The 27,428-nt window shown below is 40.6% G+C and overlaps 1 long non-coding RNA gene across 1 annotated transcript; it reads right to left on the reverse strand.

Moving 5' to 3' along the window:
- Window positions 1–642: 642 nt before the first annotated feature.
- Window positions 643–27,428, reverse strand: LOC115460292. The gene is made up of 3 exons (XR_003940450.1): window positions 27,417–27,428; window positions 9,246–9,252; window positions 643–763 (listed from the first exon to the last, which is right to left on the reverse strand). It is a non-coding gene; the product is annotated as an uncharacterized LOC115460292 (long non-coding RNA).

Genomic DNA, 27,428 nt, shown 5'->3' on the forward strand with positions numbered 1-27,428 from the left:
CTGAACTGACCAGATGACCACCGGAGGGAATCGGGGATCACCTCCCTTGACTCCCCCAGTGGTCACTAACCCCCCCCCCACCCCCCCCCCCCAAAAAATTAAAACATTTTTTACCAGCCTGTATGCCAGCCTCAAATGTCATACCCAGCTCCCTGACAGCAGTATGCAGGTCCCTGGAGCAGTTTGTAGTGGGTGCAGTGCACTTCAGGCCGGTGGACCCAGGCCCATCCCCCCGACCTGTTACACTTGTGGTATTAAATGTGAGCCCTCCAAAAAACCCCAAACCCCACTGTACCCACATGTAGGTGCCCCCCTTCAGCCCTTAGGGCTATGGTAATGCTGTAGAGTTGTGACCAGCGGGTTTTGGGGGGGGATTTAGGGGGCTCAGCACACAATGTAAGGGAGCTATGCACCTGGCAGCTATTTTTATTATTTTTTTTTTTTTAGAATTGCCCCCTAGGGCCTGGTTGTTGTCCTGGCATGTCAGGGGGATCAAAAATGCTGGTTCCTCCCACGGTCAAATGCCTTGCATTTGGCCGGGTTTGAGATGCTGGCACTAGTTTCCATTATCGGCAGAAATCAATGCCGGCCATCTCTAAAGCCGGCCAAAAACTAGAATTGGCCGGCCCCGACCATTTATCGAGATGAAAGATGGCCGGCCATCTCGTTTCGAAAATACGGTTGGCCCCGCCCTTCACGGCACCATCCTCAGAGATGGCGCCCTAAGAGATAGGCGTCCCCGTTCGAAAATGCCCCTCCACGGCTCTCAGGCATAAATGTTTCAAGGAAATCACTTGTTTTTTCCTTGTGGCCCCTCAGCCAGACATAAAATATGATGTTGTGCTGTTCTGCATCTTTTTTTCTACACGTGCATTAATTGAAAGAGGGGGAGAAATTTCAGACCACATGTTCAGTGGAATGCAGGCTTTAGTTTGAGAACTTGCTATGTTGACACCACTTGGAAACAAAGATCATAATGTAATCAAATTTGATTAAATAACTGGAATCAGGATATGAAGGGGGTCTTTTACAAAGCCGCGCTAGGGTTTTTAGCTCACGGTAAAAATCAGCTGGCGGTAAATGCTGAGACACCCATTATGGGGTAGATTCTATAAATGGTGCCTAAAAATTGGTGTGGAAATCAGTGCCAACTAAGCAAATGCTATAACAGGCACCTAAATTTAGGCTCGGCATATAGAAACGCTTAGTTGACATCCCAGCACCTAAAGCTCTGCACATCCTTTTACACGAACAAAAATGTGGCATAAATCCCTGCATGCAGATTTATAGACTGGGCCATATTTTATACCTGCCTATAACCATGCCCCTTTTTACCTGTATGCTTTAGAATTTAGGCTCAGTTCATTACAGTATACGCTTATCAAGTTAGGCACTTAAATTCTAATTACTGCCAATTAGTGCTCATTATTGCTTGTTAAGAGCTGCTATCAATGCTAATTAGCTTGTTAAGTCAATTAAGTTATGCGTGTTGTTATACAATATGCTTGCATTTCAGTGCGGATCTCTAGGCACAGTTTATAGAATCCAGAGGTATATTCCTATGAGCACCTCAGCGATTCCAACAAGATGATTATTTACCATGAGCTAAAAGCACTAGCACAGCTTTGTAAAAGCCCCCTAAGAGAAATCGCTGTGCTAGCATTTGACTTCCAATAGGGAAACCATGATAAAATGAGGAAAATGGTTAGAAAATACTAAAATGAACAGCTGAAAATGTTAAAGAGTTTATATCAGATGTGCATGTTGTTTAAAAATACCAATCAAATGACAAATTCAGACAATATATAGTTATGGGACCACAATTAACACCACTGTATGATACTGGACCCCAATTAATCTGTGTATAAATATCCACAGTTCATAATCTACTATAATAAAACTCACCCTCAACGTTCTGAGGACACTGACGTCAGTGAAGCCAAGCCCTGACTTCCTTCAAAAAGGTTCAAAGGTTCGTGGTGGTGAAGCCACCAAAATCGCTCCAGGCCCCGCCCTCGAGGGCGAAGCAATGGCACAACAACGAAGGGGTTGGCAGGGAGGGAGGCAGGGAGGCGGGGGTTGGAAATCACTCCGGGCCCCGCCCTCGCGTCAAACGTCATGACGTTGGGGGCGGAGCAATGGCAGAACAACGAAGGGGTTGGCCAGGGAGGGAGGGGGTGTTGGCGACGAAAACCTTGCTAGCGCCCGTTTCATTTGCTCTGAAACGGCCTCTTTTACTAGTCACATTTATTATACAACTACTTAAATACCCATAGGAGATTCTTGGTGACCTCAGCAGTGCTCATTGCTAATACATAGAGATAGCAATGTGTCCAGCACCCCCTCTTCATCGGCTCACCCGATTAACGTGTATCAGTTTATATTTGTAAACTGTTTTTTATAACACTTATATAACTCAATAATAAGTACTCATCTTTTTGTATGTCAGACTAAGGGGTTTAAGCATCCGACACGCATGTTTCACCCATAGACGAGCTGTCTCAAGACAATCCCCTAAAGAAAAAGAGAGAAATGTGATATGTCTGGAATCCCTACATAAGCGTCATACCTTCGTATTCTCATGCAGTGACCCATTAAATATTAAAAGTTATTTTCCTTACCTTAAGCCATCATTAGTGCCAGCTTTGCTGTAACTTTCTGGGACAACCCCTTGCAAGGATGGCGGCAGCATTCCTCAATCTACTTATATCCATTTTGTAAATCATGACATCATGATCCCTCCCCCTGGCTCCCATAGGATAACCAGACCTTATCATTGCTCACTCATTTATATAATCGATGTCCACTCCAGCTCGGTATTAAGCCAGCCGGTGTCATTGTTTGCAGTGTAGACATTTACCATTGTTCCCTAAAGTTCAGTACTTACTTGAGCCTCCATCCTTACCCAGTTGGACATACTCCACTATTCCATCTGATATTTTCTACCGTGTATTGATTTTGTAACCAGTGGTCTACCAAAGGTGCCTGAGTATTGCGAATAGTGATACGAGATTTATGTTCAGTCAGACGTATCTTAATAGAGTGGGTGCTCCTCTCCACATAGACTAATTTACAGGGGCACTCTATTACATAAATCATTGCTAGTGTCACAATTAGTGATGTCTCTAGCCCTTAAAGTCCTCCCCGTTCCCGGTACTAGCCATTCGGGTCCTACCATCACTAGCCTACACCATTGACACCTCCCACACATGAGGTGTTCCCCCTTCCCTTCTTTTCATGGGGTTCACGAAATTTATTTGATGCCAACCGTTCTCCCACTGTTTTACCCCTGGTATAAGATATCAATGGAAATTCTTGAAAACAAGGGTAGAGCTAGATTATATGCCAGTGGGATTTCATGATATGTACCAACTTCTGACTAACCTCAGTAAAGGGGATCATGACATCATGACTTACAAAATGGATATAAGTAGATTGAAGAACGCTGTCGCCATCTTTGCAAGGGGTTGTCCCAGAAAGTTACAGTAAAGCTGGCACTGAGAGCTTAGGGTAAGGAAAATAACTTTTAATATTTAAAGGGTCACTGCATGAAAATACGAAGGTATGACGCTTATGTAGGGATTCTAGACATATCACATTTCTCTCTTTTTCTTTAGGGGATTGTCCTTGAGACAGTCTATGGGCAAAACATGCGTGTCGGACGCTTAAATCCCTTAGTCTGACATACAAAAAGATGAGTACTTATTATTGAATTATATATAAGTGTTATAAAAACAGTTTACAAATATAAACTGATACACTTTAATCGGTGAGCCGATGAAGAGGTGGGTGCTGGACACATTGCTATCTCTATGTATTAGCAATGAGCACCACTGAGGTCACCAGAGAATCTCCTATGGGTATTTAAGTAGTTGTACATATATGCGATTACGAACTGTTGTTTAAAAATGCTATCTCGGAAGCCTAAACCAGATGTATTCCATGCATTAGAAAAGGAAGAAGGAAGAACAAATGACTGTCAGCTTGTCTGAGAAGGAAGGTGAAAGAGGTTATTATAGCTAACAGAATGTCTTTCAAAAAATGAGAAACATAGAAAAATGAAATCAGATAAAGACTATATGGCTTATCCAGTCTGACCATCCATGCTTTCTACTCTCTCTTCCTCTCCCTTAGAGATCCTATGAACCTATCCCAAGCTTTCTTGAATTCAGTTACAGTCTTAGTTTTCATCGTTTCCACAAGAAGGCTATTCCATAAATTCACCACCCTTTCCCTGAAGAAGTATTTTTTCAGGTTACTTCTGAGTCTATCTCCTTTCACCTTCATCCTATGCCCTTTCATTCCAGATCTTCCTTTCAATTGAAGACTTGCCTCCTATGTATGCATGCCTTAGAGCTATTTAAACAGCTCTATCCAAATTCTGGACCATTCTTCAAACTTTGCTAGGTTCTTCTCATGTTATTCACACAATCAGGGTGTCTACCCTATTGCAGATTTCGGTACCATCGGCAAAAAGGCAAACCTTACCAGATAGCCCTTCAGCAATATTAATATAGGAAATAGTAATCACAGGCAGGTTAGATGCAAAGTGTGATAAGGAAGACAAAAGAAGAATATGAAAAATTATAATAAAACCTTTTTCAGGTACATTTGAAACAAGCAGTCTGTGAGAGAGTCAGAGCATTACATGATTAAAGTGTACAAGATGCATTCTGAGAGCACAAGTCTGTAGCACAGACTAACATTAATTTTTTTAAAAAGTTATCTTTATTGAAATTTTATATTATATTCCAAGAAAATTATTGTACAGAAAAATTTCATCACAGAAGAAGTAACAAAAGAAAAAAAAAAGAAATCAAATCAGCTAATTATGTTTTATTGCACCTACGGTCCATATTTAGTCCACAATAAGGGAGAAATCAATACAGAAAAGCTGAGGAAAACATCTCTCAAAAGAAAGAAAATAAGAAATCATGTGGTACAGGAGCAAGATCTTCGCATTTACAGTCTACAGCTTCATGATAACACAGGAGAGGAATCTTCTACACATGACTCCAAAACTCTGTTGGTAGAAATGAAGGCAGATAGGTAAGAAGGGTCAAATAAAACGTATTTCCTGTCTTTATATAATGTATTTACAAGGAAATTTTAAGTAAAAAGCCGCTCCCATTTGAAGAAAGGCAGGATGATTCAGCAAAAATTGTTTCCTGTGCTTCTGCGTGTCCTTGGTAACATCTGGGAGCATTCTAATAGAAAAATTCAAAGAAGGCACCTGATGTGTTTAAAATATAAATGAAATAACCAGTCCTGATCTGCAACCAGGGCAAATTAGATCAACAAAGTTCTAACAACTAGGTCCTCAGAATCAGATTTTAGAAGCATAACAGATATATCAATATATCTAATTTCTGGTCTCCAACACGTTCCATATCAAGTTTTCTTTGCCATTGGTAATAGTAATTTTTGTCAAAGGTGGTAAAGATTAGGAATCAAAACCTCAGGTTGTCTTGAATGTTGGTTTACCACTTCATCCACTCTATGCCAAAAATTTGAGGGCTCTAACTTACCTCTTCAAACTCTAACCTGCTTCTTCTTATTCTTCATAGCTGAACTGTCTTTACAATGTAGCACAAAATCAGTAAGGAAATGGTCAGACCACAACACTGGTAAACATGAATTAAACTCCAAAGTGCAATAATTATTTAGATTATTAGATAATGCCAATAAGTCTAATTGATGGCCTTTCTCATGAGTTTGATTGGGTTTAGGCCAAAACAAAAAACCAGAGGATTCTAAAACTTCCATTACATTCCCTACTGCAGCATTCACAGTATCATCTAGATGTAAATTTATATCACCAATCAATAAAACATGATCATTTTGAACTAATTGATTTGCTACCAACTCATAAAAAGGGTCTTTGCACTTCATTTTCCAGGTAAACAATAAAACAACACACAATTAAGTGAACCCATAAAAGAATCATCTCTAATTTCATATGACAATGCTTCCATAAAAGGAGAGATAATCTTATCCAATAGTTTAATATTTAAACAGACATATAAAATGACAAGTCCACCTTCCCACCTATCCTTTCTTGGCAGGTGAACAATCTTATACCCAGGAGGACATATATCTCTCAATCTGGGGCCCTTGTTTATTGTCAGCCATGTTTCAGTTTAAAAAAATAAGCCTAATTGTTTATCAGTTCCCTAACTGTATCAATTTTTTTGTCACAGATCTGGCATTTATATAGGCACAAGGGATTGGTGTAAAAGTTTCATTAGTATCCAAAAATCTAGGGATCTGCATCAATTGCCTACCCTTAGTCCTAGTATGGCCACAGTGAAAGTAAACCTTACTTTTTATTTCATATGTAACTCTACTGACTATTTATGTGGCATTCTTACTGAACAAACCACAAAATTAACCAAGCTAACTAAAAAAAAGGGGGAGGGGAGGTGAGGAGTGGTGGCAACAGATCCTATTGATCTCACACAGACAGTGTGAAAAAAAGCAAACACCAGATTTTTTTCCTTTCAAACTGCCAAGAAAGGGGGCAAAACAATACCTATAGAAACACATTTATGCTGCCATTCCACAAAACCAGCTTGACTCTTACAAAAGCAAATCCCTTGGCATTTTTCTGTCTCACTTCAGATGTTTAGGGGTATGATCTCTCTGGAAAACAGGAGGGGGGCCAACTCTTGCATCCTTTTGAAAGAAAACAATACCTATTTCTTTCCTGTGAGAAAAAAGTAAAGAAACAGCTTTAAAAGTAAGCACGAGGTATCCTTTTGAAAGAAAAAAAAATTATAAGAAAAAAAAACAAAATGTCTATTTTCTTTCCTGTGACAAAAAAATTAAGGTGTTTATGTGCGACTAAATTCCGCCGAGGCTGTAGGGGGCAATTTTTGAGGGTTTTTGATGTCACTTCCTGTCACATGATCCCTGGAAAAGCTGTCAGAAAAGCAAAGATGCAAATGAAAGAAAAGCCAATATTTTTTAGATATATAAGTGATAGGAGAAAGTGCCAAAATGGCATTGTGAGGCTCAAAGGTAAAGGGGAGGAATATGTAGAAGCTGATAAGGATAAAGCTAAACTGTTTAACAATTATTTCTGTTCTGTGTTTATGAATAAAAGGCTGGGGGTAGGACACAGAAAACAAAATGCTAAACTAAAAGTAGACAAAGCGATGGGGCCTGATGGAATACATCCAAGGGTACTCAAGGAACTCAGAGAAGTTTTGACGGATCCATTGTCTGACCTCTTCAATGCTTCTTTAGAGTCTGGAGTGGTACTGCAGGACTGGGGAAGGGCAGATGTGGCTCCTGTGCACAAGAGCGGAATTAAGGAGGCAGTTGGGAATTACAGACCTGTTCGTCTGATCTCAGTGGCGAATAAACTAATGGAAACGCTTCTAAAGCAGAGGATTGTGAGGTTTCTAGAACTGAATGGATTGAAGGACCCAAGAAAGCATGGTTTCACTAGAGGCAGGTCTTGTCAAACAAATCTGATTGATTTCTTTGACTGGGTGACCAAACAGTTTGGATGTGGGAGGGGCACTAGATGTGGCGTACTTGGATTTTAGCAAAGCCTTTGACACTGTTCCACACAGGCAACTGATAAATAAACTGTGTGCCCTTGGTATGGGCCCTAAAGTGACTGACTTGTGAGCACATACAGATACAACCCTTCTTGGGGTGTTATTGGGGTACCTGACATTTAGCATAAATTCTAACAGGAATAGGTCTCTGGTAATCCAGACTTAGTGAGTGAAGTGTCAGAAGCAAATGTGTTCCCTCTTATCCTTAGATCCAAGCTAACTATGCCCTAAATAATAGAAAGAGCTAACTCCACAACCAAGTATTATAAAAATAGAGTGTGCATTTAATGTTGAAGTAAATGTTATTAAGGATAACAAACATCCAAATACAATACAAAATAACAATGTTATATAACTTCCATTCCATAAGAGAAACTATATGATAATAGACAGTTATAAATGTATTGATAATGTAGAACAATAAGACATGTAACTGGATAAAAAATGAACAATGTTATAGTAGTTCAAAAGTTTGAATTGAATGAATACACAATCTCAAGAAATATGCAAATGAAATTAATAAGCACTTTAATGGAAGTGATATGAATATGAACAGTAGGTAAAAAAAAAAAAGAGAAGTGAATAAAAAAAAAAGGACTTAGATATTATGCTCAGGTAGCTAGTTAGTTGGATTTGACTCCAAAAATTCTTGTAAAGCTAACCAAATTTTATGATTAGATATCTGAACACTGGCTGTACAATATCTGTGAATTTGTAAGACATTATTCCATCAAAAATGTTTATTGTGAATTATCCTTCCAATTGGATAGTGTGTATTTAAGGGTAATTGCTATCAATGTGTCAAAAAGTATAGATTTGTGAACATCTAGAGAATTGTCTAATGTCAATGAACCAAAGATAATCTTTTTAGGATTCATAATTTCAGTAAAGTTGAATATGGATGAAATAACTTGCCACACTTTGGTCCAAAATAAATTGGTACAACGGCATTCGAAGATTACATGGAGAAGAGTATCTTGATGTTCATTACATGACCAACATAAGTTATCTTTCAACAGACCTGCAACCTTTTTCAGCATCTATTGATAGAGCAACTATGGGGTTTAGATCTGATTTAGCATGAATAGAAACATGGTGGAAAAGGCGAGCCTTTATTTGCAATAGTAGCAAAGATAATGTGCAAAGAAGGCAAAAATAAAGACACAGGAAGTCTTATCATAGAAACAGTTCAGAGTAAATGCACATCAATCCCTAACTAGACCCCTAAGTAAAAGAGTCACACTGAGCCCACAGCACTTATACAAAATTACATAGCACACAACCTGATGCAGACTTCTAGCAGGTGGCAGTGTGTTCCTCAGATGTTCAATCAGATTCAGTGCAGTCTGCTCCCTGGATGGAACGTTATCAAAGCAGCCCCTTGCCTCAGATAAGAACCTCTTTTTATACAGAAACTAGTAAAAAAAGGCCCATTTCGGTATGAAATGAAACGGGCGCTAGCAAGGTTATCCCTTTCTCCCTCCCTCCCTCCCTCGCTCTCTCCCTCTGTCGCCTCCAAGTCCCACGGCCCCCTTTCTTCCCTTCCGATTTCCAAGCCCTCCCCCTCCCTCTGTCCCTCCCCTGAGTTCCAGTCCCCCCTCCTCTCTGTCTCACAGACACATCCTTGCGATGCGTCTACCCGCGGTTCCCCAACATTTGCATAAGGAACAAGCCGACGTCAAATCTAGGAGTGACTAACCCATTCCCCCATCGAGTACCTGTGGAGGACTGAAAGACTTTATATCTAGACGGAGAATTGCGTCAGAAACTATACACCAATTTCTTGGGGAGAACTTTGGAGTCATAATATACAGAGTACCCGTGTGGAAAGCCGGGGCGAGAAATTTAAGAGGATATTAGTAGTAATTTGATATTCTGGTAGAATATATAATTAAGAATATAATAATTAAGTGTAACATCATTACTTCTATAGTTTAGCAAGAAAATTTGGAATGCTGTTAGTCAGGTACTACGAGTGAATGGGGAATGAGTGAGTGGGTAGTATTATTGTTTTTAAATATGATAAGCGCTCAAGATAAAAGCGCATTTTTGTAATAAAGCTATTTGTCATAATAAGCTGGAGTGTGTTTGAAATCAGTATATAGAATTATGCCAAACACCTCTCCGCGTGACCAAACCTAGTCACGGTCATTTATGCCATGTTTTACTTGGCATATATCTCGATGCCAAAATTAGGCACAGAGCAGGTGTATTCTATAACAACAGGCATAGATTTTAGAAATGTCCACACTCCATCCATGGCCATGCCACCTTTTCAACTATGCAACTTAGAATTTACGTGCACCACGTTTCAGAATATGCTTAGTGAGGTCTGCACATAAATCTTAATTAATGGCAACTAGTGCTGATAACTGCTTGTCAATATCCAATTAACAGCGCTGATTAGCTAGTTAAACAATTAAGTTACGGACATTGTTACAGAATACGCTTCAACTTCCACAGGTAAACTAAGGTGTGATACATAGAATCCTGGGGATAGTGCTTCATAGTGCTTGCTTTGCTCCTAATTCTGCCCCCCTCCTCTTTCAAGGGTTCAGTTCTAAGGGAAGCTGAGCAGCTTGAAACACTAGCTAAACAAACCACAGTGCATTTACTCAATTGCAACAAATGTCCTTGAAATGTTTTACTAAGCATACTAGACTACATTCATGCAGCTAAGCTTAATAAATGAGCTAAACAGATAACATTGTAATCAAGCTTCAAACAATAGCTTAAAATAATGATAGGCATACAACTATGGCAATATATCATACTTGAATATAGGATTATGCAATGAAGCAAAGCACATTAAGTCGCATGCGATGATGTTCACCAGGAGTGGCCTAGTGGTTAGAGTGGTGGACTTTGGTCCTAAAGAACTGAGGAAGTGAGTTTGATTCCCACTTCAGGTACAGGGAGCTCCTTGTGACTCTGGGCAAGTCACTTAACCCTCCATTGTCCCATGTAAGCCGCATTGAGCCTGCCATGAGTGGGAAAGCGTGGGGTACAAATGTAACAAAAAAATGTGGTTAAGTGACTTTGAAATGCATAAGCAAATGTCCATAAAAGTCAGATGGCTTGTGAGTTCATGGAAGAAAAGCCACTTTGCAGGAAAGCATTGCAACAACTGAGTGATGAACCACAGCGTTGAAGGTAGTGTTTGATACACCACTTGAGTGAGCTTTAATGTCCAAAATTCATAAATCTTTAACTCAGCCTCCTGGAAGACCTAGAGTATCAGCGAACAGATCGATTTTGGAGCCACTTTCCACCTTTGTGGATTTTTCCCTCCACCTGATGATACCATCTATAGAATCTTTTGTAAGAGATTCCAGTCACATGATCAATTTACTTGGAAATTTTGAGGGTGATCTTGCGGATGTTGTTTTGGTCACATTGGACATAGGCTCCCTCTATACAAATATTTCACAGCTTGAAGCAATACAAATCATTGAAAGGTCTTTGCAAAATAGAACATCCCACCTATGAATTCCAAATTGGTTCATCATCACACTTGCCACTATTGCTCTGACTAAAAATTATTTCTGTTTCTTAGGCTGGTTTTATCTCCAAATCTGTGGCACAGCGATGGGAGCAGCCATGGCTCCTGACATCACAAACCTATATGTGGCAAATTTTGAAAAAAGAGTTTTGAAGGAGCATCCATTTTCAAGCAACATCGGTTTTTATATGAGATACATTGATGACATTTTTTTGCTTTGGTGTGGTGATAAGAATTTACTGGAAGAATTTCTCATCTGGCTAAATGAGAGAGAAATCCCTATCTAAAGTTTAAGATGAGTTTTGATGAACATCAGATTAGCTTTTTAGACCTTCTAATTAAGAAAGAGTATTATGGTTTTGTGACAACCTTATAATGGAAGAGCACTGATAGGAATACCTTTCTAGAATTCACTAGCTGTCATAATTTATCATTCAAATGCCATCTTCCCTACAGTCAGTTCTTGAGATTAAAAAGGATATGTACAGAGTTCAATGAATTTAAAGCACAATCAGCAATTATGAGACAGAGGTTCCTGAAGAGAGGCTACCCTGAAAAACATAGAGAAGATGGCTATACGAAGGCAAGCCTTAAGACCCATAGTGAATTTATGGAAACACGGAAGGAGAGGAAGAAACCTGACTTGGTTTGCACCCTGAGATACTCCCACTTAGCCAGCCAAATACAGAAAACCATCAGGAAACACTGGCACATTTTGGAAGGACACGGGTGTTTTCGGGACCAAGACCTTGTCATTGCTTACTCCACGAACAGGAACATCAAAGAGAAGATTGTACCATCAGCACTTCCTGAGATGAATGCGACCCCTTTTCTAATCTGAGACTTGGTCATAGACCACGTGGACGGTGTAGCGTCTGCCAGCACCTAATCACTAGCATTATGTTTCACCATCCATTCACCCCCCCAAAATATCAGTTGGACTACTCATCCTATTATAGTACCTGTAGAGTCATCTATATCATCACATGTCCTTGTCCTCTCATATGTGGGAAAACCAAGTGTGCAATCAAAACTCGTAATATTGAACACAGGAGTTGCATCAGCCGGCAAGTGCTCAGCGCACCATTAGTACAACATTGGATAGACAAAGACCATAGTATTGATGACCTAAAATTCTTGGTGTTCAAAGTCCTAAAAACCATGGAGGGGTGGAGATTTTGACAAACAATTACTCAGAGAGGAGCAGAGAATCATATTTGAGTTGAATTCGTTAAGTCCACACGGACTGAATGGTGCCTTAGAATTCATACATCTTATTAAAAAAGCACATATTGCTCCCAAACATGTTTGATTCATCCTTACAGGCTTTCAGCACAACATGCAATTATATGCATGCTTACAGCCATTTTGGGGGGATTTCAACCTGTACATGAAAATTCATTTTAACATGATGTTTTATCCATAGTTTTCCTTATTAATCCATTCTTAATACATGGTAGATTCTTCTGTATTCTTAACATGTTTTCAACAAGTGATGGTGTTAAAAACGTCTTTTTATGCACAATCCATGTATATTTAAACCATATTCATATTTTGTTTAAAAGGCTCTTCTTAAGAGCCTTTTCTATATCTGTGGTGTATTATCATTGTGGAATGTATCATTTATTTGTTTAGCGTCACTGTCCAGTCGTTCTGTATATTAATGCTGTTCTTATATGTAATCTTTGAATTTGTTTTGTCCCTTTGTATACAATTTAATTTACATCTTACCTGTTATTCTTTAATTAATTTTGCACATACAATGTCACTTTATGTCGCATAATCATTGGTACATGGATTAATCATGTTTTTATAAGAACCATGCATCAGTTATGTTTTTGTAAGTACATTGTGAAAAATTACAGAAGGACCTTACAAGACTGGGAGACTGGGCAGCTAAATGGCAGATGACGTTTAATGTGAGCAAGTGCAAGGTGATGCATGTGGGAAAAAAGAACCCGAATTATAGCTACGTCATGCAAGGTTCCACGTTAGGAGTTACGGACCAAGAAAGGAATCTGGGTGTTGTCGTCGATAAATACACTGAAACCTTCCACGGCTAGGAAAGCGAATAGAATGTTGGGTATTATTAGGAAAGGTATAGAAAACAGGTGTGAGGATGTTATAATGCGGTTGTATCGCTCCATAGTGCAACCGCACCTTGAGTATTGTGTTCAATTCTGTTCGCCGCATCTCAAGAAAGATATAGTAGAATTGGAAAAAGTGCAGCGAAGGGCGACTAAAATGATAGCAGGGATGGGACGACTTCCCTATGAAGAAAGACTAAGGAGGCTAGGGCTTTTCAGCTTGGAGAAGAGACGGCTGAGGGGAGACATGATAGAGGATATAATAATGAGTGGAGTGGAACAGGTGGATGTGAAGCGTCTGTTCACGCTTTCCAAAAATACTAGGACTAGGGGGCATGTGATAAAACTACAGTATAGTAAATTTAAAACAAATCAGAGAAAATGTTTCTTCACCTAACGCATAAACTCTGGAATTCGTTGCCAGAGAATGTGGTGAAGGCGGTTAGCTTAGCAGAGTTTTAAAAGGAGTTAGACGGTTTCCTAAAGGACAAGTCCATAAACCACTACTAAATGGACTTGGGAAAAATCCACAATTCCAGAATAACATGTATAGAATGTTTGTACGTTTGGGAAGCTTGCCAGGTGCCCTTGGCCTGGATTGGCTGCTGTCGTGGACAGGATGCTGGGCTCGATGGACCCTTGGTCTTTTCCCAGTGTGGCATTACTTATGTATTTATGTACTTATGGCAACTGTATTTGTACATAACTGAGCAGCAAACATTTACTCTGCATAAGTTTATTTGTATTTGGCAGCTCATTTTACCTACATACACAACATATGCATCATGTTTTAGTTACGTCAACATACTCTTATTTTTTACACATTTTAAATTTCACATAGGCTTTTATACTAATCCCCTTCAATATGATTCCTACATACAAATATATTTTTTATATATATATTTTTAATAGTATTGGCCATAACACATTTTTGGATTCCCTCATCACAACACCTTTTCCAAGACTACTATTTGTTTTTTGGAGTATATACAAAGCTACTACCTTCTGCATTCATTTATTTTTAAGCAAGGTTTCTTCTGCAAACTATCATCTTTTGGTCTACGGTCTTTACCCTAAGTGAGATGCAGGTCTCTTTCCATATTTAATAGAAACTCATACATATGTAAAAGATGTCCCTTTAAAATACAATGATGGTGTCACTTCCTCTTTTCTGTACATGAGCGGACCCTGCAGTGTTTGCTAGTGAGGGTTCAGTTGGTGAGTAGCGTTTTGAGTTCATTTTATTAATAGTTTGCGCAATAGCTTTTTTACTTGGAACATTGAGCTCGTCATTTCTATAATGGTTGGTGTTTTTTACAGCAGCTGTCGGCGCCTTATAATTTTGCGCCATATTTTTGTTTGTTTCTGTACCAGGTTTTACTACACACTCGTTACACTTATAACACATTTAAATGAGACTTTTATAGAGTTTTGGGTGTTATTTTTGTGTGTCAGCATCTTTATTATGACCATCAAGCTCTGTATCTTATCTCTACAACAGACTGAGGTTTTCATCCAGTGATAATCTGTGTCTTCTTATACTGCAGTTTGGCGCCTTTTTTAATGTTATCTGTTAATTGTTTACTGCACACATCCCACGATTACACATTTCAAGCTTCGCTTGTTTTAGTGTCATTTTCTTTTTGATTACTGTTCTTATAAGCCATACTCTGCGTTTTTTGATATACTACCACAGTGTGCGATTCTCCATCTGTCTGATAGAATTGCAGCTCTATGGTTTGACATTTGCAGCATTTCTCCAGAATTCTCTTGGATGGTGAGTACAGTTATTTTAGTTTTTATTATTTGATGTTTTTTATCCGTTCACATTGGTATCATTATGATTTCTTTAAAAAACCTGTCCTCCTTTGGTCAAATAAACAGGACACACTTTTGCGTTTACAAATTTTCCAGTCAATCTTATTCACTTTATAATACATTTATTATTTATTTGTTTGTTTGTTTGTTTGTTTGTATCCCACATTTTCCCACCTTTTTGCAGGCTCAATGTGGCTTACATTATGCCGTAAAGGTGATCGCCATTTACGGAATGAGAAATACAAAGTAGTGTTACAATAAAGTTCATAGATGTTAAAGTACAATATAAAGTAAATTAGATAAACAGTTAATTTCAGCATAAGAGATAAGAGGGTAAATCGTTAATATTCATTGGTGGCAAATTGATTGAAGCAATCAGGTGAAGGGAATACAGTTTCATTTGGTACTGATAGAGTTTACATGTTAGGTCATTGATGATGGGTCATTATGGTATGTCTTCTTGAACAGGTTGGTCTTTAGTAACTTCCGGAATGCTTTTAAGTCGCGCATTGCTTTTAAGGCCTTTGGTAGTATATTCCACAGTTGCGTGCTGATGTAGGAGAAGCAATGCATATATTGATTTGTATTTAATTCCTTTGCAACTGAGGTAATGGAGGTTCAGGAATGTGTTTCCCATACCATTTATTACCACCTAAATAGAATACATGTTGTCACATCCATTACCTTTGAATGTGTCTTCATTTGGTTCCTTTCTAGTCTCTTATATACATTTTTAAACTTTATCCACATGTATCACATGTTTACTTTTCTTACAACATTAATTACATATCATGGAAACTTTTATGCTTTAATTTATAGCAAATTTATACATGTTTTTAGGTTAAATTTGATTTCTTGCTATTTATATTGTTCTATTTATCTTGTTCTCATAATTTTAGATGTTTATTTGTTTTTATAGTTTTATATATTCAAAAAGTTTTTTGTTTCTTTAGAACTATTGATTTGACCCCTGATGTAGGCGTTGTGATACGCCGAAACACGGACCGTGTCAGGTCCTTCAATATCTGCATTAATAAAGTAGTCTTTGATTACATCTCCTGAATTGGATTCATCCTTTGATCAGCCTCAGCTCTCTCCTGTTTTCCCCTTAGTGGTTCCACATAACGTGGAATGGGGTCAACAAGTATATGCTTTTCCATTAATTTACCTGTGACTGGGTACCTTGTGCTTATCAGTGAAAGGAAACTCAGGCCCCTACTGCAAAGGGCAGGTTTCTGAAAGATAACGCAGTACCTCTTTAGTCCATTATACACAGTGACATCTCTTCTAGATCCTGACAGCTTGAGAGGAGGTCCCCCCCCCCCCCCCACACACACACACAGGATAGAAATGAAGAGACAATGAAGGCATTAATAAGTGTCAGATTACTTGTTCTAGCATAAACATATTTTCCTCAGGTTCTTTCTCTGTTCTTGCATCTCAGTTAGGCTCCACACTTTTCTAAGGCAAACAAAGATTACCCTGGGAAAGGAAAAAAAAGGGTTAGTTCATTTTTAATTTACACGTACCCGGACAGGTAGCTATTTAGCAGCATTGGTCCTACAAATTATACAGCTAAGGTTTGTTGAAGCACTTGTGTGAGTCCACAAGGTGACTGCAGAACCTGTGATAATCTTGAAATCTGAATCCTTGATAAGCCAAGCTGATGAAAGTCCAGAGGTTGGTAGAGGAAGGAATCACAGAAGTGGTTTGCAAATTGGTCATCTTTGTGATTCAAGAGATCAGGTAGCTTTTGAATGGAGTTCAAGGAGCAGTGCTTTTTTTGCTGGTACACGCCGGTATAGCATACTGGCACCTTTTTTGTGCGGTCCAGTGGTGTGCTGGAGCCGGCTCGCACCAGCTCGCAAGAGCCGGTTGTTCTTCAGGGTGAGCCAGCTCTCCTCCCTCCCTCCCTCCCTCCCCCGAGCTACAGGGTTCCAGTCATACCTGAAGAAGGAAACCACCCAGGTTGTACAATGGATTCTTTGGGGCAGGCAGGAAAGATCCCCAGTCTTGCCTTCCCGCTGCCGGCGATGACCCTCCCCCGCTGCCGGATTGCTCTTTAAAAATGGCCGCCAAGACTTCCAGCGGCAGCCTTGCAAGACTTCTGCTGAAGTCTTGGAGGCCGCCCTTGTAAGTCTCGGAGGCCATTTTGAAGAGTGATGCAGTAGCGCCGCGGGAGAGTCAGTGCTGGCAGTGGGCAGGCAAGACTGGGGATCTTTCCTGCCTGCCCCGAAGAATCCACTGGACAACCTGGGTGGCTGGAAGTGCGGGGGCAGGGGAGCGAGGAGAATCACTGGGTGGGGGGCTGGAGGGGGGCAGGGGAGAGGGGAGAGTCTCTGGACATGGGTGGCTGGAGAGGGGAGGGCAGGTGAGAGAAGAGAGTTGCTGGACATGGGTGGATGGAGGGGAAGGCAGGGGGAGAGGAGGGTTGCTGGACATGGGTGGGTGGAGGAGAGGGCAGGGGAGAGGAGGGCTGCTGGACATGGGTGGATAGAGGAGAGGGAAGGGAGGGAGAGGAAATGCTGGACATGGATGGAGGGGAGGGAAGAGTGAGAAAGGAGATGAGATGAGGGGAAAGGAAGAGAGGACAAAAACTGCACATGGATGAAGAAAATAGCAGAAGCTCAAAGACATAAAACCTATTACTTAGTAATGGTATCTGATTATCAATGTCACGCTTGCCAGTGGTGTAGCTATGTGGGGCCACGGGGACATGGTCCCTCACAGATTACACCCTGGCCCCGCAATTGCTAAGACCAGCCCTGAATACACCTGATTTTGGACCCAGTCTCTCTAGCTCGGCCTTCACCACATCAGACACACAAATGACAACAGTAAGAGCATGAGAAATAAAGCTTTTAACTTCCTCATGCCTGCTTGAGTCCAGGTTGCAGTGCTCGGTGCAGGTCTTCTAATCCCACCCTCCCCCTACCCCAGTCTGGAGTGGTTGGTCTGTCCATTTTCCTGGCTAAACTAAAGCCAGGACTGGATCTTTGCCTGTCTGCAACCTTTCAGCAGTACCTCTGGTATGTGTGTGTTTTTTCCTAACCTTTCTCTGCCTGCCTTTTCTAACCTGACCATCTGAGGAACATTTAAGCTGATTTATCTGACCAGTGGGTTTACTCTGAATGTCTTGTACTTTTACCTTAGAAGGAAGGGATACAGACAGGGGTGTGCTGGTAAATTTTTAACAACAGGCTCTTTCTCCAGACGTAGCCAGCTCTGCAGTTGGAAGGGCCAGGGGTGGCCGTGGGGGGGGGGGGGGGGGAGCAATACTTGCCTCTATCTCCTCCCTCCCTCCCTTCCTGCAGGCATGCTAGGCATACCTTTGCTGGCAGCCAATAAATGGACTGCCACCACTCCCAATGTCTTGCTCTGAGCAGCATGCTGGAACTTCTCTCACATGCTCGAGAAGTCCCAGCCTGCTGCCCAGAGCTGGAAAAAAGGAGCGGGGAGCAGCAGTAGTCTATTTACTTGGCTGGCAGGGCTCAGCATCCCCACCAGCAAAGAAAAAGATAATTCAGCAGGGGGCCCAAGCCCACATTTTGGAAGCCAGTTGTTAAAGAAGCCATGGAGGGCCCTACTTTAACAACTGGCTCCCAAATTCTTAAAAATTTAACAACCGGCTCTTGCGAGCCTGTGAGAGCCTGCTCCAGCACACCACTGGATACAGAGATATGCAGTACTTTCTGCTTTAGGGATCTGTGGCTACTTACTTACAACAGGCAGATTTTCATCATTACCTGAAGGGACAGCATGAGAATTTCTCTCTGAAATAGAATCAACTTTCAACACAGGAAGATATGTTAGTATTTACCAAGGCATGTGGCTTAATAACAAGATTCTCTACCGCAGCATCTATTTCAGTGTGTATGCCAAAGCCACGCTCACTATCAGAGGGAATATACTTCTCCAACTCAGTGGGCAGATGAGTAGCTTCATAGCCCCTCCTCTTTCTAATCCATGCAGAGGTGTAACTTAGTTCTGCATAGCTGAGTCCAAACAGCATGACATCAGCACTCCCTCCTGGAGGGGAAGGGGTCAGTACCATTCCTGTTAAATCACATGAACAGCAGCAAACTCTGTCAGTCTCTTATCCTGAACTGTTGGAGAGACTGGTATAGTTAAATCATATTCTGGCAGGATCATAGAAACAGTATCAAACTCTTGTGGACTCCTGACATTGGGGTCGTGCATCAGGCTTTTATTTTCAGAATGGCATTTATCCCTGTCAGTGTTGATAACAATAGAGTTTGTTTTAACATTATGCTAGATTTTCCTGTCCCAGAATGCTGTCAGTCTGCACAGGAAGTAAATCAACACTGCTGTTATCAGAGGGGGGAGGGGTTGAAGTGATTCTATTATACCAGAACTTTTCTCTGTGCCCACTGAAATAGAGCTCAGCTCAGAAGCACTGTTTCCTGGCTGAGGAACAGAAGATAACACAATATGCCGCTCTGGTTCACAACACTCCTCCAGCTCTACTCTAACTCTAGTCCTCAAAGTTTGGCTGCCTCATCAGCCTTTTCCGTCTCTGAGGGGAACAAATCTCTGTCATTCCTGATCATAGAACATGTCTCCCTATAATAAGGATCCTGCATTCTACTGGGGTAGTGCTGCTAAGGGCAGATAATGGACATGTAACCTCAACTTTTGCCATATTGACTGCTAGCTTGTTAACTTAAATTACACAAGTATACCACTGCTTATAATTAACCAAGTGCCAGAAAAGGCAATAACAGCAGGGAAATGAGAAAGCACTATTTCATTAATGAACAGAAAGCCTTAGCAATGTCCTTTTACTCTGCTTACAGAAATGAAACACTCTTGCTGTTATCATTCAAGCTTCAATTTATTAGTGACAATTTAGTCACTATAAATAATTACTTTTCTAAGGAACAGCCTTAATACTTGCACAGTATGCTTTATAGTTCTTTGACAGTGAATGAGACACCCATGCTTATGAACATAAAAACAGGATTGTCTCTATGTTTAAAATTAAAAAGTTTACTTAAAAACTGTTCATTAGACTGTTTACTGATTTAGAAAACAAAACTTTGTGTTCAAGGACCTCTAGTCTTGGAATCCTGCCAAAGTAGAATGTTAAAAAACAACATTCCCAGTGAAGAATAAACAAAGATAGCATAGCCGGGAAGAGTTCCAAATCTCCAGTAGCTGTATGAACACAGTCTACACTATGAAAGTAAGGTTAACTGAAGCCCAGAATCCTAAGAAATTAATACTGGGGTTTGGGTTAACTGTTATCTTATCTAGATCTAATCTAAATCTAGATATCAGTTGAACCTCCAGTCTGTGAGCACATACAGATACAATCCTTTTGGGGGGTTTATTGGGGTACCTGACAGCATAAATTCTAACAGAAATAGGCCTCTAGTAATGCATAGTGAGTGAAGTGTCAAAGAAAATGTGCTTCCTCTTATCCTTAGATCCAGCTCACTATCTCCTAAATAATAGAAAGAATTCTAAAACCAGTATTATAAAAACAGAGTGTCCATTTATTTACAATAGTAGCAAAGATAAGGTAGACAAAAGAAAGCAGAATAAGACACAGGAAGTCTTATCATAGAAACGCTCGAATAAATGCACTTAAATCCTAAATAGACACCAAAGTAACAGAGCCCCACTGAGCCCACAGAACATATACAAAGTACTTGGCACACATACAACCTGATACAGGCTTCTAGCAGGTACAGCGTGTTTCTCAGATGTGCAATCATATTCGTGCGTCTACTCTCTGGATAGAATGGTATCACAGCAGCCCCTTACCTCAGATAAGAGCCCCCTTTTATACAGAAATCATGGGGCTGCAGCTGTGCTAATGACATGCATTCTGACCTTGTGTGAGGGCACACATAACTTGATTAACTCAAATACTGTGGCTTCAGGGGACAACCCGATTGTCTCACTAGCACCACATTGAAAGAGTCACCTTGACAAGAAGCCGTGGTTTCATAAACAATGTGCAATTTTGTCAGCCACAGCGTCTCTCCAGCTGCAAAGGGAATTCTAAGAGTCCTTGGCTGTTCTGGCCATAACATTGATTCTGATAACAACCTTGTGATTCTAGCATATCAGGACCCTTGTCAGCAGTCTTCGTCTGAATGCAACGTCACAGCTTCAGCAAATAAGAGGTTTTACTTTGAAAGACAGAATAAACTAAGTCTGCATTTTGAAGTCAGACTATTAATGCTGGAGAGTGCCATATATTATAACCCCATATATCTTTGTTATATAGTGTAGGGCCCCGAGCAAAGGCTGGACTCGGGCCTATGAAATAAGGCAGCTTGACAGCAGGGATAAAACTAAGTCGTTATTCAGTTTCAAAAGTTCACTTAACATTCAAAACCTTCCTCTCTAATCTAATTCCCAGTGGCTTTTGGATAGACTTCCAGTACACTTCACAATTCTCTTCATAAACCCAAAGTGATACCAATGTTTCTAGTACAATTACATAGTTCACGTAAGTAGTGCCAATGCTTCTAGCAATACTTCTATACTCCTTTAAGTAGTGCCAAGGCTCCTAGCACTCTTCCATACCTTCAGTTAAATACACCTGAGCTCTCAAATCCTCTCTCAGTTCAGCCCACTAATACTATTGTCTTAGATTACAATGCTTAACATACAAAGGGTTCTCCCCACCTCTAGCCTTCCTTCTCCCCAGCCCAACACCTTCTTCCAGGTTTCCTATCTAGGCTGTAATAACTTTCCTCTAAGGCTTTTCTCTCCCAGCCTCTCTATAACCTTCAGTCAACTCATCACAATCAAAATGCACCCATGGTTTCTACCTTCCTAGGACCTCTGTATCAGGTTCAGCCATCTCTCAGTAGTTAAACATACCCATGGCTTCCCTCAGCCAGCTCACAGCAATCAAACTCACTCATCACTTCTACCTTCCTGGGACCTCTGTATCAGGGCTTCTCAATCACCTCCCTAAACCTCTGTATTGGGGTCAGGGCATATGCTTGAGCTTCTGTCTTCTTCCCCTGTCTCTCTCCTCTCTCTCTCTTGGGCTTCTACTCTCCTGGATCTCTCAGTTCTGCTCTGTCTCTGAGCTTTTAACTTCCTCTTGTGCATTGTGGACCCACTCCCTCCTACTCAGGCAACCTACCCTTCACACAATGCACTAACTGTTTCGCAATAGCTGTGCATTCAGCACCTGACACAGCAGGCTTTAGCACCACCTGCTGCAAGATGTCTAACTGCATCTCCCCATGAGGGAATATCTCCTGGAACATCTGCACTAAGTCCCTCACTACCTTACATATAGGAAACACCTATAGTGCTTCATAAGTGCTTGTTTTGCTCATATAGAACTGGTTTAAAAACTGGTTATATGGAAGGAGACAGAGTGGTAGTGGTAAACGGAGTTTGCCTCCAAGGAAAAGGATGTTATCAGTGGTGTATGGGTCTTGGCACATGAGTGGTGCTGTGGTTCTGGGGGGTACTGCTTCACACTCATCTTGCCAGGGTGCCTCTAAGGATCTCCATGCCCTTATGGAGACATTGTGTGGGGGGGCAGGTGGTGAGACACAGGAGGACCAGGAGCTCAGTCTCTGGCACACTGAAATAGTTCCCTCTGAAGAACACTGACTGTCCATACTGGGGAATGTTTCTCCATGTGCAGGAGGTTATATGCATGTTTCCACTTGGAGGGAAACGTGCTGCTGTTGCTACGGACATTTTCTTGATGTAGGAACCCCTACCATGGTTGCACGTTTTGTGAAGTGTAGTTTTCATTGGTGGAAACATTTATCGCCGACGTCCATGACGTTTGCAGGGCATTCTCTTTCTAGATGGGTTGTGTGTGTGTGTGTGGTGTGTGTGTGTGTAGTGTGTGTGTGTGTGTGTGTGTGTGTGTATGTGTGTCTTCCATTATGGACTTGCGTTTTTACACATCTCCCCATAAACATTTATTTTGACATTTGAACATCATATCAAAAAATGCCCCTTCTAATCATCTAACTGACCTCCCTCACAGATTTCTGCTTGTAATATACCTAAAAAAAAAGTTTTGTTATGAGTTTTTTACTCGTAGGCAAGCTTCTTTTCAAATCCCTTTTTACCTTTATTATCATTCAAATAGGTTTTCCTCAGTCTAATAGAATCTTGTATATCACTGTTACAAAGAGAGCTCTCTATAGCTAAGCGGTACAAAAGTTTCTTTTAAGCAGACATTCCATCTAGAAATTTTAGGTTGTTGTTTGCAAATTACTGCATTCATTTATTACACTTTAACCTGCAAATTACATTTTAAAAAGGCAAGAGCCTTAATCTACTTCAGCTCACAGATGTACTTTCAAAGGCATTTCTTATCACTTGCTTTGTGAACTAAATTGATTCTTTGCCAAAAGAGAAAAAATGATCTGGATATAGCAAGATTAAGAGGATAGGGCTGAATGGGTTTGTCTTTTGGATTAACCTTTTCAGGTTCTAGTTGAAGGCTGAAAGGTAGGAGTGGCAAAAGTTGTAATTGCGTGATAAGTGCATTTGCTATTTTGACCTTTCTTTTCTACAGGCTTATGCCAAGAGTAGTAAAAACAAGCCCAACTGGGAACAATATCTAAGAATGGAAGCTGAGGTTTCACTAGAGTTTAAAACTGTTCCAAATCAATGTTTCAGTGCAATTCTGAATTAAAATCATTTGGAGCTGTAAAGTTACATGGAAGAGATTGTACAAAAAACATTCTTTTCTTGACATAGTCCAATGAGTGGTACTAAAGTAAATAAAAGTTAAAGGGCCTTTCCCATCCAATATAATCACTGGCTAGAGTCAAATGTTCAAAGGTTCAAAAAGAAGATAAACTATGTTAGCGTATTTTCAAAATCTCATTATTCATCTTATACCAAATTACTTACAGAGAGTTGTACTGGACTGCAAAAGGCACAATAACTACCAGTTCAGGAAGGAAACATGGAATGATTATTTCAGTGGATCAATGCTATAACACATTTCAAATAGAGATGAAAGATACAGCGCTATATTATTGATTATTTATACCACATTTCTATGGTATAATTAAATCATTTACATATTGTAGTCAGGCACTTTATCTGTCCCTAGTGGCCTCACAATCTAACTCTTGTACCTGGGTCATAGAGGGTTGAATGACCTTGCCCCGTCACAAGGAGCCATACTGGCAATTGAACCAATGCTCCTGGTTCTTAGCCCACTGCAATAACCATTAGGGCTACTCCAAATGTTTTCCTACTCATGCGTTGACTAGGGAAGGCAATGGCAAAGGGGACTCTCTTTACCTTTACCTATTATCTTACTATACCTTTTCCTTACCTGAGGAAAGTTTAGAGATGTATCAAATAAAGGGAGCAAAATAAACACAGAGAAGACGATGATAGCAGACCTAAAAGACATGGAAACAACATAAAGAGATGAGAGAATTAGTGAGGGTAAGAAAGAAAGAGGAATATAGTGGGGCCCTTTTACTAAGCCACGAAGGCGCCTACGTGCATCAATTGGCGTACACCGCCCGGTCTACTGCGAGGCCAGGCAGGTAATTTCATTTTTTATACGCGCACTGGAAAATAATTTTTACGGTAATCATCATCTATGCGCATAGATGATTACTGCACAGTTACAACATGAGACCTTACCTCTAAGTCATGGCTGGTGGCAGAGGTCTCAGACCCAAAATGGACATGCGCCAATTTTATTTTGCCGCACGTCCATTTTCGGCAAAATTTTTTTAAAGGCCTTTTTACAGGCACGCTAAAAGATGGATATGCTTGCGCCCAAAACACTACACTAGCGCAGTCCAATTTCGGTGCACCTTAGTAAAAGGACCCCATAATGTTAGAATCACACAAAAGGCTGCAGGGATATACTTAAGAGACAAATATAGATGAGAGAAGCAGGGGTTCTGCTACAGGCCTCATAGGATCAAAGACTAGAAAATATAACCAGACCTGTCCTAAAGGGAAGAATACTGAGTCCTATCCTTAAAGTCATTGACATGGAATTCTACATTGTGGGGTAAAGTAGAAACAAGACTGACATGTAAACGCAAGGCACAGACAGATTGGATAAGTATGTACACGTGCTGCAGGCATCAGTATCAGCAGTAGGAATATCATATTTTGTTGGGGTGCCTCTGCAAAGTTTCCTCCTCCTCTGTCATCTGTTACGAGAGGCACTGTAGTCATCTCTGGTAAACCTGATATGCAGGATTATGGAGCTCTCTTTGGAGTCTAAGTCGAGCAAATATCTCTGCTAAATATAACACAGTGGGAGGTGAATAAAAAACATTATTTTCATGACTGAGCTACTTCGTTGTTGAAGCCCTAGTGAGATTTTATATGTTCCTTCCTGAGTTTTGCCCTATAGATTTGGTTTCTTCTCGTCAAGAATCAGGAATGCTTTTGAAGTTTCTTGTGCTCTCTGCATTCAACATGTTTAGAATTCTAAAGCTTTATGACTTTCTACACCACTTCACTCAGATGGACAAATAAAGTGGATTTACACCAAACACTGTATATTGTTATGAATTTTATTATGTAAGTTATTTTGGAAACCGCCTAGAATTGTACGATGTGGTCTATCCATTTTTTAAATAAATAAGTAAATATATAGGGGCAATGGTAATTGCTCTTAGAGAAGTGTGTTACTGGGAAGTGCTTGTAGAGCTGCCTAACTCAGCTTGTTTACAGCATCTGCAAAAGTATAGATTCTAACTTTCAAGTTTTCAGAGTGAAGGGGCAGTTCAGTGGGAAACCTTTGGAGGCTGGGAATTGGTGCGTGCTGAATGCTAGAGACACCCATAGGAATATATGGGTGTCTATGTCATTGAGCAAGCACTAAAACTTGGTGCACACTGGGGGCACTGCATGCCTTTGTAGAAAGCCTTCAGAGTTTGTATGGAAGTTGTCAAAGGCAATATGCTTTTCATGAGGTTGTTTCCGTCTTTAGATGTCCTTCACAAAGTTATATTCATCAAACCCAGATACCACCACAGCTGCCTTCTTGGACACGATGACAGCACTAGGATTTACACAGGTGATCGATTCTCCAACCCAGGTCACTTAATAGACCTGGTATTCTACAAAGGGGTGGATATCCCAGAATTCTGGATAACAGTATTGGAAATAACACCCCTATCATGGTCAGAACCATTTCTAATTAAATTCTCCCTAAGTGACCACCTAAAACAAAATGTCACCTCCCAGAGTTTGGGAAGGAGATCTAAGACAAAAAAAAGCTGACTGCTGAGAATTTCCTAGAGGCCCTTGGACTATCCACATGTGGATGAAAAGACAACAACAGTATCAGAACAAGTTGACATCTGGAATACACACTTAGCCAAGACCTTAGAGAAAACAGCACCACTAAAAAGGTCTTATGCCCCGCTACAAACACTCACCTTTGTTTTCTCCAGAACTTTGGATCCCTAAACACGAAGGACGAAAACTGGAAAGGGGATGTGCCAAATCTTGCCTGGATGAAGACAGACTAAACTGTAGGAAACCAATGGCAAAGTACTGCCAAGCCTTAACAGCAACCAAAAAAACAGTATTTCTCTCACAGGCAAATGATCAAAAGCCCCGTGCTGTTCCAAACAGCGCTCTAAAATAGACCTATGATTTGAGATCATGCAAATTTAAGCAGCACAATTATCTCTGATTTTGGGGTAGACGTGCAGGAGAATTGTGCCTGAGCATGCGCTCAGCACAATCCTCCCACACTTGTTTGACAGGTCTGGGCTGGAGAGCAATGAAAAGAGAAGGACGCCCATCTTAAATCGGAAGATGGACATCCTCAACTGCCCTGTTGCAGGGACGGCCAAATTTCAAGGGGGTGTCAGAGGTATAGCGAAGGGGCTGTTGAGGACGTCCAAAATTTGGACGTTTCTGTGACGGGGCAGTTGAGGATGTCCAAAATTTGGACATTTCTGCAATGGGCAGTTAAGGACGTCCAAAATTGGCAGCTAGGCTTATCTTCGGAAAAACGCGATTTGAAAGTGCAAAACCCCTTCGCGAAAAACTACACTGGCTCCCAATCAAAGAACGCATTGCTTTCAAAATCTGCACTCTGGTTCACAAAATTATCTACTGTGAAGTTCCGGGATACATGACAGACTTGATCGACCTACCAACTAGAAACATATCCGAATCAACACAAACGTACCTAAATCTGCACTACCCAAGCTGCAAAGGACTCAAATACAAATCAACTTACGCATCCAGTTTTTCCTACATAAGCACACAACTGTGGAACGCATTACCAAAAGCCTTGAAAACTACGAACGACCACCTAAACTTCCGGAAAACACTAAAAACTAACCTGTTTAAAAAGGCTACCCTACTGATCCAACATAAATGCCTGATCTCTGCAACACAACAAAACTAAAGAACGTATGGGCATAACACAACTCTCCATTGTACGATTCCCTAGTGTGGCTGTGCCACGTGAACTTTATC

Source organism: Microcaecilia unicolor, chromosome 1 (genome assembly GCF_901765095.1).
Source record: "Microcaecilia unicolor chromosome 1, aMicUni1.1, whole genome shotgun sequence".
Taxonomy (NCBI): Eukaryota; Metazoa; Chordata; class Amphibia; order Gymnophiona; family Siphonopidae; genus Microcaecilia; species Microcaecilia unicolor.